Below are 16,038 nucleotides of genomic sequence, written 5' to 3'. Positions count from 1 at the left end.
GCAATCCTGGGAAACGAGTGCACTAAATGTATATACATAAGCTTTTCTTTGTAGCATCTTTGAGCTGTCATGTATTTTTAAATATTTGATTGCTGAAAATTTGCTATTATTGAAGGGATTCTGAAGGGCCACTGGCTCCATATACTTTACACATTAAACCTTCCCAAGACCTGATTTTATCAGCGTTATTACTGCTAAAGCATTTGCTTAAGGATTCTTATATTTTATCTTGCTTATGATGTTGTACTTTAGTTAGCCAACCTACTGACAAAGATTTGGCACCTCATTTCTATATCATTTAACCTCTCTATGGTAGAAAGATAAAGATGTGACATAGACTTTCCCATGAGTTAGATAGTTGGGAACACAAACTTACATTATTATTAATAACAAATAGTATCATATATACAGAATTTTACAGTTTACATAGCATTTAGAATGCATTAGGGATATTGATTGCTACTAACATGCTATCATATAAGATAGGACATTATTTTAGTAGAAGAAGTGATGTGAACCTAGTGAGGTTTAGCAAAGTGTCCAGATTCACATATTTGATTTGTACTCAATCTTTAACTCAAACACACCTTCCAACTTCTGGTAAACATGAGCGAATAATGCATTGCTGCATTCATCTTATCTTACTGAATTTCTTCCCAAGAAATCCACAGAGTACAAAATTTAAATCCTATTCATAATGGTAAGTAGTAAATTTTTTTTAAAGTTAAAAAGTAATGTAAATGAAAGTTAAAAAGTCAAGTGCCTTAATTATGTATAATATCTTTAGAAAGCAGCTGCTATTGTCCAGGAGCCAAATTAGAAGAAGTGGAGAGATACCATGGGAAAAATAAAACAAACAAACAAACAAACAAAAAACCTTCATGACAGGATGATGTAGATTTGGAAAATCTCAGAAAATGACAGTAGATTAAGAATATGCCCAGAGATGCAAAATCCATTCTCTTTTTTTGCAATAACTATATGTAAGGTAATGTCACAAGAAACAAAAGCACTTCTTTCCCGTCCTGTTGGATTTACTCAACAACAACAACAGCAACGAATACAGGAGACTAAATTAAAAGTCTTAGATACATCACATAGGCAAAACAGTCTGTTTCTGTCACAGCAACACAGAAGAGCTGAGTATATTTATCTTAGTTCTCCCCATATAATCCTGGAAAAGATTCCAATAGCTCTGGGGAAGGAAGAGTAAGGAAAGAAATCTTTCAGTAATGCATAATAATAAAAAATAAAAAACCTACAACAACGCATAAACAAAGATAAAGAATGGGCAAAGGGAAAATAGAAAAGGTACCACTTGTTAACAGGTAAAGAAAACTCATGATACAATATTGTCATGGAGAAAAATTAAAATTGTGGTCAAATATTTAAGCAGGAATTATTAAACAAAACTGTAGAAAATAATGTAATATATTTAACAAATTAGAGTTCTCAAAGGAGAGAAACAAAATGATGAAAAAGAGAAAATATTTAAAGATATTTGCACTTCAGGATTCAGCTAAATTTTACTTCTTAGCAGATGTCCTTCACGATTCTTTCCTTGCTCCTAGATGTTTCAGGGTACTCCCTTATCTATCTATGCATGTTTTCGTTTTCTAATGTGCAATTGTTTTGTTTTCTACCTGTCTCTTCTGTTAGGCTAAAAATCCACGAGGACAGGTGCATTTCTTTCTCTATTTTATGTTATTGTTAGTGTTGTTGTTCCTATCTTTGCATTCCTACAACACAAGCACATGTAGGAATTTGACAAAGCATTCACTAAATAAATAGATGGTTAGTCAAATGAGTAAATTTAATGCAAATTTCAGAACTGTGGTACCTTGCTTATGTTCCCTAAAGTAATTTTGAGGATCTGAAATAATGTATGCAAAAGAAAAATAACAAAATAGTAAGTGTCATATAGTGGAAGATTGTGTTATTCTTCCCCACTTCTGAAGTCGGGTTATCCCTTTTAGATGCAGACTTCCCCGTGGTAGCATAAATAACTTGAAAGTTTACATAAAACAATCTGACAGTGTTTGTGAAATAATTCTAAAATAATATCTAAATAGCAGTGACAATCATTTAGTCTTGTTTACTGAAGTTAATGGAAGTTGTAAATCTTCTAGGTCAAATCAGCAGCTTGATAAAACATTAGTTTTGGCTCATTTGGGAGGATTGTGTTCTAAGTTCACCAAAAAGTGAACCAGCCACACAACACTAGTTTTGAATTTAAAAAGAATCATAAACCAGCATATAGACCAGTAATTTTTGCAGTCATGAAAGACTCTTTGGGTTTCACAAAAAAGTAGTATTAAGCTGCTTATTGAGATTGAGTAACTAAAAAACAATTAGAAAAAAGTAAAACAATTAGATAAAACTGAAAAATGTAGAAATTGATTTTCAAAACCAAGTTGTTGAAGTATCTGGGGTGATCTTAAAGTCAAATATTAAAGGTAATTTCAATCTCCTAACAATGTTCAGAGCTTATCATAAAAGGTCATTGTTAACAGAACTTCTCTTTTCCACCCTAATAGCTGATATAACAGCAGAAGAAATATATTATCATTCCTTAAAATATATCTGCATCTGCTATATTCCTGAAATATTGAATTGATATTATTTTGCTATGCTTTCCCATGGATTCCTGAAAACAATCATCTGTAAGTTTTAAAATAACAGCCTGCATCACTGGAGTTTTCATGCTCTTCCCATTTTTACTGTACCTTCATATAATGGATGGTTCTCCAGGCTACTGGATAGAATGAGTCATCAGCACATAAATATATGGCATGATGCACATTATTTTTTACATTATTATAAGAGAAAGCTGAATCAACTTATCAGTGGCACATTCCACTTATTTAAAGGCAAGAATATACATAATACCAACCTCAAGCTACATGTTCTCACCATGAGTCAGCTATCCCTGAATTTAAAAATCAATTTAATCCCTTAAGATGAATTACGTAGTCTCTAAGAGGTCAATATCAGTTAAAAGTCACCTAGAAATCCATCATCATTGTACTTGGATAATTATGTTTTAATGAAAATTACAATACAGCCTAATTATTCTAAACCTAATGTGTGTGTGTGTGTGTGTGTGTGTGTGTGTGTGTGTGGTGGGAGGCAAGGAGGGAGCTGAAGCAGTTACAATTTTTAAACACCTCTTCCACTACTCATTCTCCAAACTGAATGTATTATTTAATATTAACATCTTTACTTGTAATTAAAACTAATTAAGCTTAATTTTGTTTTGAACATATTTTTCTTTCAATAATGCAAGCTCATCTGAGGCACACTGCAGTGTGAAAAAATCACCATATAAAATTGGATTTTTATATTTAGATTCAATAAGTTTTAACTTATTATTTTTGTCATTGGACTAGAGATTCCTAAACTTAGTGCCACATCAAACACTTCATTTGAAGATTCTTAGTTCTTAATAAATATTCCATGCAAACTCCTTTTTATTCTTTATTTAAAAATATATGTGATAGATTGGTAACTAGATAGATACAAATATTAATCAAACTTACCCTGAAAATGTTATTCTTATCATCTCAGTACATACTTAGTCATTTTGTTATTTCTCCAAATAAATTTATCTTTCATCCAATTAATCATTACAGCCAAATCATCTCTTCTTTATTAATTTCACATGTACAACTGACAGATTACAGTTGTTCTGCATATAGCAGAAATCTTCTGCTATATGCCAAAAAGCATGGCGCATACAGTAGGAAGCACAGGCATTTTCTCCTCTCTGAAAGGAGTCCATAGTGGAGTGGAAAACCAGTCATAAAGCCCAGATATGGGTGTTTCTTGTTTTTAATTTTTTCCATTTTAAAATATTGTCAATGTTTTCTTAACCACACCCGCTCTCACCTATCTATCCTTCATGGACCACCTCCATGCTTAACACGTTTTCCCTTCCCTGAACGTCGATTCCACTGTACGTCTGAACAGGCAATCATATGCTGCTGTTGACTAATTGTTTTGGAATAACATAACTGAGCTAATTCTCCCTGTCATTATCATCAGCCTAGTCAGTTATATGGCACCAAGTTTAGGTTTAGAGATATGCTTCCTAACTAGATTATGGTTTGCTCTTAAAGGCAGAGGCTATGCCTTAGTATATATATATTTATTTTTTCTAACGGATGCCAGAACCATATAATAGCTGTTCAAAAATGACCTGATCGGGCGGGATCACTCACACCTGTAATCCCATCTCTTTGGGAAGCTGAGAGTGAATCACCTGAGGTCAGGCGTTCAAGAGCAGCCTGGCCAACATAGAGAAACCCCCATCTCTACTAAAAATACAAAAATAAGCCAAGCATGGTGGTGCGTGCATGTAATTCCAGCTACTTGGGAGGCTGAGGCAGGAGAATCACTTGAACCTGGGAGGCAGAGGTTGCAGTGAGCCAAGATCACGCCACTGCACTCAGACTTGGGTGACAGAGCAAGACTGTCTCTCAAAAAAACAAAAACAAAAAAACACTATGACCTGCCACATAATGCAAGAACTTTCACCTAGTTAGTAAATACAGAAGTAGGCCAGACCATAGGTGAGTACTGCTGACTCCCGCTCCACTCGTAGTGGTCCATGACTAACAGTTTCTGCCTCATGAGACAACTTATTAGAAAAATAGAATCTCAGGCCCTACAGACTTACTGACTCCTAATCTGGCATTTCAACATAATTCTCAGTTACTTTTTATATAAAAGTTTGACCAATACTTTATTTGGCCATGCTTCATTGAACGGATATATTTAAACCATTGTCAACAGGTCATACAGGGACTCTGGATAAGCAATGATTCCCTTAAGGTGGAATACAGTTGGTTAGAGAAGTGCCTTTGGAAGAAATAAAAAGAGAATGAGGTTTGGCTGTCCCAAGAGTTCTATTTTGAACTCATGATTCAGAGAAGTAGAATTAGAATGAAGAAGCTTCTCAGTTTACTTAATTTTAGAAGAAAGACGTATTATGTCCTGGATACCGTAAGTATTGAAATAAAACATTGAGAACAACTTACATGTTCTTCTCCTTCATTTAAGAAATACAGCAAATAAAGTCTATCATTTTTCAAATAAAGAATATACTAACGTACAATAATTCATGGAACTTTTAAAATATATCCTTGGCCAACCCAAGATATTTTAACCACAGATTTGATATGCAATCAAAATTTATATATTTTTAAATATACAGAAGTTTGAATAGAGAACCATTGGCCTATTGAATCAACTGTATTAATTATCCTCAGTGCTATTCCAGCGAAGTTACCAAATTAATGACAAGTCGCATGTTGTTTAAATATCTATTTCTCACACTTTCTCTTAAGTAAAATAATTTTTTGTCTTAAATTTTCTAAATTGGAATGAGTTTTGCCCTATAAGATGATATCCTTTCTCAAGTCATGGTTTGCTGTCTGAGTGTTTCCTCAGAAATACAAATGTTTTGTTTGTTTGTTTTTATTGAAACAAGTTCTTATTCTGTCACCCAGGCTGTAGCATAGTGGTGCAATCACAGCTCACTGCAACCTTGACCTCCTGGGCTCAAGTGATCCTCCTGCCTTAGCCTCCCTCCTGCCTCAGCTTCCCAAGTAGCTGGAAATACATGTGTGTGCCACCACACCTGGCTAATTTTTTTTAAGACATGAATTTCACTGTCTTAATAATGTTAATAATGTGTTAATAATGCAAAGCTTTAATACAAAGTTTTCAATAGTACAAACCAGAACAAGATGAGGAAGAAGAAGGAGGAGGAGAAAAAGAAGGAAGGAAGGAGGAGACAAGGAAAGGAAGAAAGGAGGGAAGAAAGGAAGGCTGAAAAATAGGAAGGAAGAAGAATAGAATCGAGAAGGAAGAGAGGGAATAAAAAATGGAGAAAAGGAGAAATTAGATGAAGAAAAAGTTGGAGGAGGACAGAAAATAAAAGAAAAGAAAAATAAGAGAAAGATAAAACAGAAAAAGAGAAGAAAAAAAAAACAAAATGAAGGAAGAATATAATTTCTATTGAATTATCTGGTGATTTCTTTCTTATGCTGCAGTTTAGCACCCAAGAGGAAAATCTTCAGTGCCAAACTCCTGAGATGTACATCACTTAGTCTGTCAAGTCGTAGTGACCAATTCATTCCCTTTACCGTTTATGTATTATTATTATTTTCAGAGAATTCAGTGGTGTTGGTAATGTGACATCTGTGGATTGACTGTCCAAAATGTAAAGTAAAACGGTTTATCTGGTGAAGCCATATGTGTCCCAGATGAAATATTCTAAAAGAGAACATTTCACAAGAATGAGGATTTTAGGCATAACCCTAAAGATTTTGCCATTAGTCAGTTCCTTAGTCCTGGGGTCACTAGTTCTCAGCTTCATGGCATTTTGTGATTTTATGTTAGCTTCTTTCAGACTGGTGATGATCAACAAGGTTAATAGATATAGAACAACCTAATGATTACTCATATAGCAACAGATTAGACTCCTCAAAGTTACAAATGATATTAAATATTTTTAAATGCATGCATGCAATAGCACATGCATATATGCGCACACATCTCTCAATGTATGCTAAATGGCCTGTCTTATATCTACTGCCACGCCCAGAGAATGAAAATAAAAATTCACATACCATTCTAGAGTCATGTTATGATTTTCAGCCAATGAAGAATGACTGTATATTTCTTGATTTCTACTTGCTGAGGCCTGATAATTGTCTGAAACTTTTTTAAACTGACTATTTTATTTTTTATTTTTATTTTTTTTAATGAGTGTAACTTTTTATTAAGGTAGAATTCTTTTCATTAAAGAAATGTATGAAAATGGTTAAGTACAATCAAAAGGCTCCAAAAGTCTTACAGTGAAAACAACAGTCCTGGCAGTTGTTCTTTCCAGAGGCAAACCCTCTTCATTCTCTTTAGTTTTTCCTTCTGGAAGTTACTTTCATGGGTTTTTCCAAATTATTTTTTTTTTAGTTTTTCAAGTGAATGCCTATATTAATACATGTAATTTTAAAAAGCCTCTACAATTCATAACACATCCTAACAGTCCCCGGCCCTATCCCTCCTAATTCTCCAAAGCAATGATTTTTAACTCCTTTAGCAATGTCTTCTATTTTTTTCCCACTATAACTACTTAGTCATTTCTTGGTTAATTTATACATTAGTTATTTCTTGATATGACAGATGAAGATTTATCTCTTATGCCATCACTATCTTCACTTTTCCTCCCATATTGTCCCAAAGTGGTTAACAGATTTAGGGGCTAAGCAGTTGCCACATCATTATGACTATGTACATATTGTTCATTGTTGAGAAAAACAGCGTATTATGCTCTTAGTTCCTATCCTGTAGTTCTTTCTGCCCTAGAATTAATGATTACCCAACCAATCCTTCCCCCTTATTTTTTTACTTTCGCTTTATCTTCAATGAACTTCTTTCCAAATGCCCCAAATCTGGCAATAACCTATTATTATTTTTAAGAGAAGGCTGGTCTGGAACTCTTGTGCTCAAGCCATCCTCTTGCTTAGCCTCCTGAGTAGCTGAGGCTATAATCATGGGCCACTCCATCCGGGTAATCTATTAATATTTTTACTGCTTTTTAAAGCCAGCTCCATGGTTGAAATATTGCCTGTGTTGGATACTATTTGCTGGATCCATGTCATTCTCTGGTTTGTGTACTCCTTCATTTTGCTGGAGCATTTTCTCCAATAGCTTCCCAAGAAAGGGTACATGGAGATAACCCCTGAGTCTTTGCTTGTCTAAAAATGTATTATTATACCTTGACCCTTGATTATTTGGGTGAATAGATTTATTAGTTGAAAATAACTTTCTAGAATTCTGAAGGCATGGTTCCATTGTTTTCAGATTTTTTTTTTTTTTTTTTGAGACAGAGTCTTGCTCTGTTGCCCAGGCTGGAGTGCAGTAGCACAATTTTCCCTCACTGCAAGCTCCAGCGCCTCCTGGGTTCACGCCATTCTCCTGCCTCAGCCTCCCAAGTAGCTGGGACTACAGGCACCCAACACCATGCCCAGCTAATTTTTTTTTTTTTGTATTTTTAGTAGAGACGGGTTTTCACCGTGTTAGCTAGGACGGTCTCAATCTCCTGACCTTGTGATCTGCCTGCCTCGGCCTCCCAAAGTGCTGGGATTACACGTATGAGCCACCACACCCGGCCAGTTTTCAGATTCTTTTTTGAGACAGGCAGGGTCTCTTCTGTCACCCAGGCTGGAGTGCAGTGGCACAATCACGACTCACTGCAGCCTTGAACTCGCGGGCTCAATTGATCCTTCCATCTCAGCCCTCCGAGTAGATGGGCCTACAGGTGTGCAATACAATGCCCAGATAATTTTTGTACTTTTTGTAGAGACGGGGCCTCACCATGTTGCCCAAGATGGTCTCAAGTGATCCACCTGCCTAGCCCTCCCAAAGTGAGCCACTGTGCCTGGCCAGTTTTTCCTGTATTCTCTCTCTACTTCCTTCATTTCTCAAAGGCATCTCAAGCTCAGTGGGCCCCAAACCAAAGTTAAACTCCATCAGAATATCCTGCCACTTCCAACTTTAAGATATATCTTAAATCACAATTTCGTACTACATGCAACCCTTTGGTTCCAACTACCATCATCCCTCACTTGAACTTAGAATTAGTTTTCCTGCTTTTGTATTTTTTTAAAAATTATAAATTATTTCAAATAAACCATGTGTGGCTTTATACTTTTTACTACACAAAAAGTGTGAAGATCTGCCAGGTGCGGTGGCTCACACCTGTAATCCCAGCACTCTGGGAGGCCAAGGCGGGTGGATCCCTTGAGGTCAGGAGTTTGAGACCAGACTGACCAACACGGTGAAATCCCATTCCCACCAAAAACACAAAATCAGCTAGGCCTGGTGGCCCGCGCCTGTAGTCCCAGCTACTCGAGAGTCTGAGGCAGGAGAATCGCTTGAACCCTGGAAGGCGGAGGTTGCAGTGAGCCGAAGTTGCGCCACCGCAGTCTGCCTGGGAATCAGGAGTGAAAAGCTGTCTGGAAAACAAAACAAAAAAAAAACAAACAAAAAAGTATGAAGACATTACATAGTTAAATACGGAATTGCTTTAAGTGCTTGGCATTCACTATTCCCATGCATGCCAGCAGCTTCTTACTGCAAACACCTGGGACTTGCTGTAGAGAAGCTGGAGTACTTTCCGCCCACACACAGGACAGGGAGCTGAAAAGGAAAGAGTGGGTGATAAATACTCCAGCTTGCTCCCCTCGGTTTCCCTGTATCTCAGCAGTATGGAGCTTGTTACCAATGAGAACTTGCTCACTGACTTTAAACTGGTTTCCTTACCGTCTCAGCTCCATTTCTCCATACCTCAATTGATAATTTCTGGTAAGACCTAGCAAATAAACTGCTTTCACTGAAATTTCAGTCTTGGAATCCGCTTTGGGTTCACCAATCTGAGACAGAAATATACTCATTTTTCCATCACTGCACTTCCAGGTTGTTTTCAATTGTTTCACTGTCACAAACAAGGCTGCAACATTTGTCTACAAACCTCTGGATATACACATAGGAAATTTTTGGTATTTCCCACTAGTGAAAGTGCTCAGGGGAAGGGTATGTGCATCTTCATCTTTAATAAACGCTACCAACATTTGAAAAGCCCGAAAATGCCAAGGACTGGCAAGAGTGCCATATGCGATGTGTGTGGAAAGGCAGCTCACTGTAGCAGGTGCTTGGGACTCAGTCAGGGTGTTGGAGAGGCACTTACTTATAGCAAGAATGTTTCATAAATGGTATCGGATATAGTCTAGGTTAGTGGGGAATAAAAACACATTGCTTAGAAATAATTATCCATAGATCTAAAGTCAACAAAAGTATTTTTTTCTAAAGTAAAAATACAAACATTTTTCAGAGGGAGGGGGAACAACTTAAACCAGAAAACACCTTCATATGAATCATTCTTCTCATGTACTTCAAATTTGTACTTAATGCCTTTCTCCTCCTGGACATCAGAGAAAACACCTCGGTATTCTGGCAGAAGTTTATATTTCTCCAAATCAATTTCTGGAAAAAATGTGTCACTTTCAAAGTCCTGAATGATCCTTGTCACAAACAGTTTAAGATTGCTTGGGTGATTCATGGATTCCTTATAAAACAGAACCACCACCAACCATCCAAATCACGTCTACTTCATTTGCTAATTCTGGTTATTAAGTTTCAAGGTATCATCCAGACTTCTGGCAAAAAAAAAAAAAAAAAAAAGTTCCTTCTGAAGGTTCTTGAGGTCTCTACTGAGAACTAAATTAATTCTGTTCTTTAAAGGGTGATTTTTCTCAGGAAGGGAGAACCAGATCTTCCTACCCATAATCACCAGATTCTGTTTACCTTCTGCTGAAGAGGTTGTGGTCATTCTCTGGAAATACCTGAACTCATTCCTGAGCGGCGGCCAGGGCAGGTCCCTGTTTTGCTGACACCAATGTTCTGGGACACAGCGACGATGCAGTTTAGCAAACGAACCATGACAGCAGCGAGAGCAGCTCTGAGCCTGCTTGCTACACCAGGACGCGTGGCCAAGATTGGACTCTTTCTTTAACTGACAACTAATAATTGAACATATCCATGAGGTTTATAGTGATGTCTCAATACACGCAATGCATAGTGATCTGATGAGGATAATTAGCACATCCATCATTTTAAACATTTATCTTTTTTATGTTGGAAATATTCAATATTCTCCTTCTAGCTATTTAAAACTATGTAATCTATTATTGTTAACTATAATAATTCTACAGTGCTATACAATCCTAATAATAGCCAAATAATGTGGCTTCTTTCAGCTTATGTCTAAGCTGAAAAGGCAGTACCTGTCGGGATATGAGTAATACTGAATTTTACATGTCAGAATATAACTGATACTGAACATAACCTTGCTTCTTCTCCAGCAGAACAACATTAATATTATCAAGAACAACAACAACAACAACAACAATAACCACCACAACAAAAACAATATTCCCTGCTCTGGCAATTCATAAAGCCTATCAGTTCTCAAGCTCCCTCCTTGCATGCTTTTCTTCTTTCTTTATTACATTTCATTAACTATTTGCTTGAGTAAAATTATGACGCAAGGTTAAATTATGAATTATAAATCATAAATGCCCTTCAATACACAGACACTAGTGCTTATTTTTCAAATAAATATATATAGATAATTACATAAGAAAATTTATATGTATAAATGGCTCTACAACTTTCTGAAACTTATAGGTATTACATGGCATTCCATATGAATACAGATTACTCAATTATTTTGAATCAATTAGTATTAATCACATACCTTTTATATGTTATACTAGGCACGAGGAAGCTAAATATAAAAGATAAAATCTCTGCTCTCAGATTTGCACAGTTGAGAAGGAAAGATCAATAATAAAACGGGAATTTTTATAAAGTGAATTAAATGCTATAAATATGGAAGCACAGAATACAATGGAGTCAGAGGTGAAATACTCAATTTATATTAGAATTTAAGAGGGTGGCTTTTAATTTTTTTTTTATTTTGTTTTGTTTTATTTTATTTTATTTTAATAGAGATGGGGTCTTGCTCTGTCACCCAGGCTGGAGCCAAGTGGCGTGAACATAGCCCACTGTAGCATTAAACTCTTGACATACTCACCTTAGCCCCTTGAAGGGCTAGGATTGCAGCCATGAGCCACTGTGTCCAGCCCTACTTCTTGAGTTAAGATAATGTCTAGGCTAGATCTGAAATGTATGTAAGGGAAGAAGGGCAGGAAGAACCTTTCAGGGCATCCTCAACAGTTACAGAATATGTGAAGTCTGGGACTTGTAAAAAAGAATACCAAATACTAGAATAACAGTAAATTTCTCACAATTATTTTTGAAAATTCGCAACATCAAAACAGGTGCTCCTGGAAGGGTCAGCATCTTGGGTCAAGCCCTGCCAGAAAGAGACCCTGAGGTGCAGGTTCTTGAGCAAGGAATTTATTAAAAAAGAGCTCCCAGAATCTGATAAATCTTATATCCACAAAACAGGAAAGGGAAGGAAAACATGCTGAGAAGGTGCATTTCCAGACAGAGATACTGAAAAGATGCCATCAGCCTTATCAGGAGCAGGCATTACAGCTCAGAGTTTGCTCCCCATAAAGTTAAGGAAGCTTTCTCTGCATCCTCCCACAGCAGCTATTAATTGGCCAAGACCCACCCTGGAGATCTGAAAACCACAGGAACGCCAGTCTGTCTGATAAATAGGGAAAGTGGTTTCAGTAGTCCAGGATGATATTCAAAGAAAGCCTGTGATGCAGGCTGTTAAGGCAAAGACCCAGAGAAGCCATGACGAGGCACATAGAAATGAATAAGAAGGTCTAAGGGAATCTGCGAAAGCACTCACATGGTCATTATAGGTGGACATAAAGGAAGCTTTCGTAAGTAGGTTTAAGTCATGGCTAATAAAAAGGCCAGAACACACCAAACTATTGACCATTATTGATGAATAATTTACATATCATAAAATTCACCCATTTTAAATGTAAAATTTAATGATTTGTAGTAAATTTTCTGAGTCCTGCAACCATCACTATAATCTAGTTTTAGAACATTTTGCTCATTCTGGTAAGATTCCTCACACTAGTTAACAGTTTATCCCCATTCCCATTGCCACTCTCAGTCCTAGGTAGACACTACTCTGCTTTCCTCTTCCATAGATTTGCCTTTTCTAAATATCTCATATGAATAAAGTTCTTAACACACGTGGACTTTGGAGCCTGGCTTCTTTGTATATTGTACTTAATATGTTTAACTCATTGTACTGAACACCCACTTCACCCACTTTTATGTCAGACATTATAAACTAGGCTATTTGTGACATATATATGAGGGAGAAGAGATTGCATGCTCTAGTGAGAAAAACAGAGTAACTAGGTAATCCTACAAATAAATTTTTCAAATTTAGAATAAATTTTATGATGCTCTGGAAGTTATGGAAAGGCTTGACATGGGAAACAATATTTGACTGAGTCTAAAGAATAGCAGTTAGCTAGGCAAACAGTAAAGCGTTTCAGATACAGGGAATCAGGATGTGTCCACTATCAAGAGGGAACATGCTCAATACAACTGACTGAAAACACTTTTTTTTTTGGCTGACTGGAGTCTGAAAAGTAGAGACAAGACTGGAGGGAAGCAGGGGCCAGGCCAAGCTGAGTCATATTAAGCCATGTTAAAGATTTTGGTCTATTTTAAGACCAACCAAAAGCAATTAGTGTGTTTTAAATTGGGTTTGTTTAGAAAGACCCATTCCATAGCAGCAGGCAACTTTTTAAAAAAGTTTTCAAAATACACTTTCTAAGCCAGGGATCTCCAAACCTTGGTGCATGGACCAGTACCATGGTCTGTTAGAACCTGGGCTGCCCAGCAGGAAGTGAGCAGCTGGCAAATGAGTAAAACTTCATTTATCTTTGCAGCCGCTCCCCATCACTCGCATTACTACCTGCGTTCTGCCTCCTGCCAGATCAGCATTAGATTCTCACAGGAGTGCAAACCCTATTGTGAACTATGTATATGAGGGATCTAGGTTGCATGCTCCTTATGAGAATCTAATGTCTGGTGATCTGATGTGGAACTGAGGCAGTGATGCTAGTGCTGGGGAGTGGCTGCAAATACAGATTAACATTAGTGGAGAGGTTTGACTGCATAAAGACCATAATAAATCAATTGCTTGTGGACTCATATCAAAACCCTGTCAGTGAGTGGCAAGTGACAGGCTGCATCCAGTGGCAGGCTTATAGTGGCAAGTGATGTTATCTAACGAAGCCATGAAACCTTCAAAACTGCTTTGCCACTGGAGACCAAGTATCCTGCATTAAAAGATAAGCTTTTGATGTATTTCAATTGTACAGCTGCATCTGATGGCTGGCTTTATAGTGGAAAGTGAGTTGATATACTTCAATTGTACAGTTGCGTCTGATGCAGGCTTTAAGTCAGAATTCAACACTTATTTTAGATTGTGCCTGATCTGCCCATTATTTTATATGCCACTTCGATCCATGTCTCTTTCCTGCACTGCATACTTCGTCACAGTTTTAGTAAGCCCACAAGCTAACCCTAGCCAAAATGAGTAAAAAACAAAGTCACTGGAGAGTTTCTTTGAAAAGGGAGAAAGACCCCAATGATGAGGCAGTAGAAGACTCTATGACTGCCACCAAAAACAACAACAACAAAAAAACTGCATTTAAAATAAAATACCAAGAGTCCTACTTAAATTACAGGTTCATTGAAACAGGTGATTCATATTCTCCAAGCCCACTTTGTATAATATGTGGCGACTGGTTATCTAACAAAGCCATGAAACCTTCAAAACTGCTTTGCCACATGGAGACCAAGTACCCTGCATTAAAAGACAAGCCTTTGGAGTTTTTCTAAAGAAAAAAAAAATGTGAACATGAAGAACAGAAGCAATTATTAAAGGCCACCACTTCATCAAATGTGTCTGCACTGAGAACATCATTCGTAGTGGCTAACCACATTGCTAAAGCTAAGAAGCCCTTATTGGTGAAGAGTTGATCTACCTGCTGCTAAGAACATTTGTCATAAACTTATAGTAAAGGCTCCAGTTCAAAAGGTGGCACGTGTTCCTCTTTCGGCTAACACCATAACTAGACAAATTGATGGAACAGCAGAAGATATTGAAAAACAATTATTAGAGAGAATTAATGTTACCATGGAGTGCAATCCAGGTTGACGAGTCTACTGGTGTTGACAAAAAAGGCAACAATGCTTGTTTTTGTGCGATATATTTTTCAGGAGGATGCACATTGGGATATGTTATTTGCACTTTTGTGGCCAACCAACACCACAGCTGCAGAAACATTCAAGTCTTTGAATGGTTACATATAAGGAAAACGGAATTGGTCATTTTGTATCAGTATATGCACAGATAAAGCAGCTGCCATGATTGGATGGCTTTCTGGTTTCACCACTCAAGTCAAAGAAGTATCCCTTGAATGTGAATCTACATACTGTGTTATCCATAAAGAAATGCTGGCTAGCCAAAAAAATGTCACCTTAGCAATGTTTTGCAGGACATGATTAAAATTATCAGTGACATAAAAGTACATGCCCTTAATCCACATCTGTTTGCACAGCTCTGTGGGGAGATGGACACAGAGCACACACATCTTTTCTTATACACAGAAGTGAGATGTTTTTCTAAAGGTGTATTACTGGTTGGAGTTTTTGAATTATGAGAGCCACTCCAGAGATTTCTTTTAGAAAAACAGTCACCACTGACAGCACATTACAGTAACACAGAATGGGTCGCAAAACTTGCTTACCTGCATGACTTATACAAACCGCTCAATATACTCAATTTGTCACTTCAGGGGCGAATGACAACTGTGTTCAAGTCTTCAAAAATGGCTCCTTTCAAAGCCAAACTGGAATTATGGGGGCAATGAGTGAACGTTGGGATTTTTGGCATGTTTCAAACATTAGTAGAAATTTTGAAAGAGACTGAACCAGGCAGGGCCTTTGCTCTCTCAGCTGCTGCATGACCACTTATCTCGGCTTTCAAAAGTTTGTGCATTACCGGGTGTGGTGGCTCATGCCTGCAATCCCAGCACTTTGGGAGGCTGAGGTGGGTGGATTACAAGGTCAGAAGTTCAAGACCAGCCTGACCAACATGGTGAAACACTGTCTCTGCTAAAAATACAAAAATTAGCCGGGCATGGTGTCAGGCTCCTGTAATCCCAGCTACTCAGGAGGCTGAGGTAGGAGAATTGCTTGAACTCAGGAGGCTGAGGTTGTAGTGAGCCGAGATCATACCATTGCACTCTGGCCTGGGCAACAGAGCAAGACTTCATCTCAAAAAAAAAAAAAAAAGTTTGTGCATTATTTCCCAACCACAAAAGAACCTCGAACTGGGAAAGAATGGATCCATGACCCATTTCTGAATAAGCCCAGGTGAATTGACTTTGTCCATGCTAGAAGAGGATCAATTGCTTGAGATTACAAATGACAGTGGTCTTAAAAGGCAGTCAT

The 16,038-nt window shown here is 37.3% G+C and overlaps 1 pseudogene; it reads right to left on the bottom strand.

Annotated features, from left to right (window-relative positions):
- Positions 1-8,884: 8,884 nt before the first annotated feature.
- LOC110741086 lies at positions 8,885-15,685 on the bottom strand (annotated as a pseudogene).
- Positions 15,686-16,038: the final 353 nt, after the last annotated feature.

The sequence above is a fragment of the Papio anubis genome, chromosome 14 (genome assembly GCF_008728515.1).
Source record: "Papio anubis isolate 15944 chromosome 14, Panubis1.0, whole genome shotgun sequence".
Classification (NCBI taxonomy): Eukaryota; Metazoa; Chordata; class Mammalia; order Primates; family Cercopithecidae; genus Papio; species Papio anubis.
The sequence above is the reverse complement of the archived record's forward strand: the minus strand, read 5'-3'. Positions and strand labels throughout refer to the sequence as shown.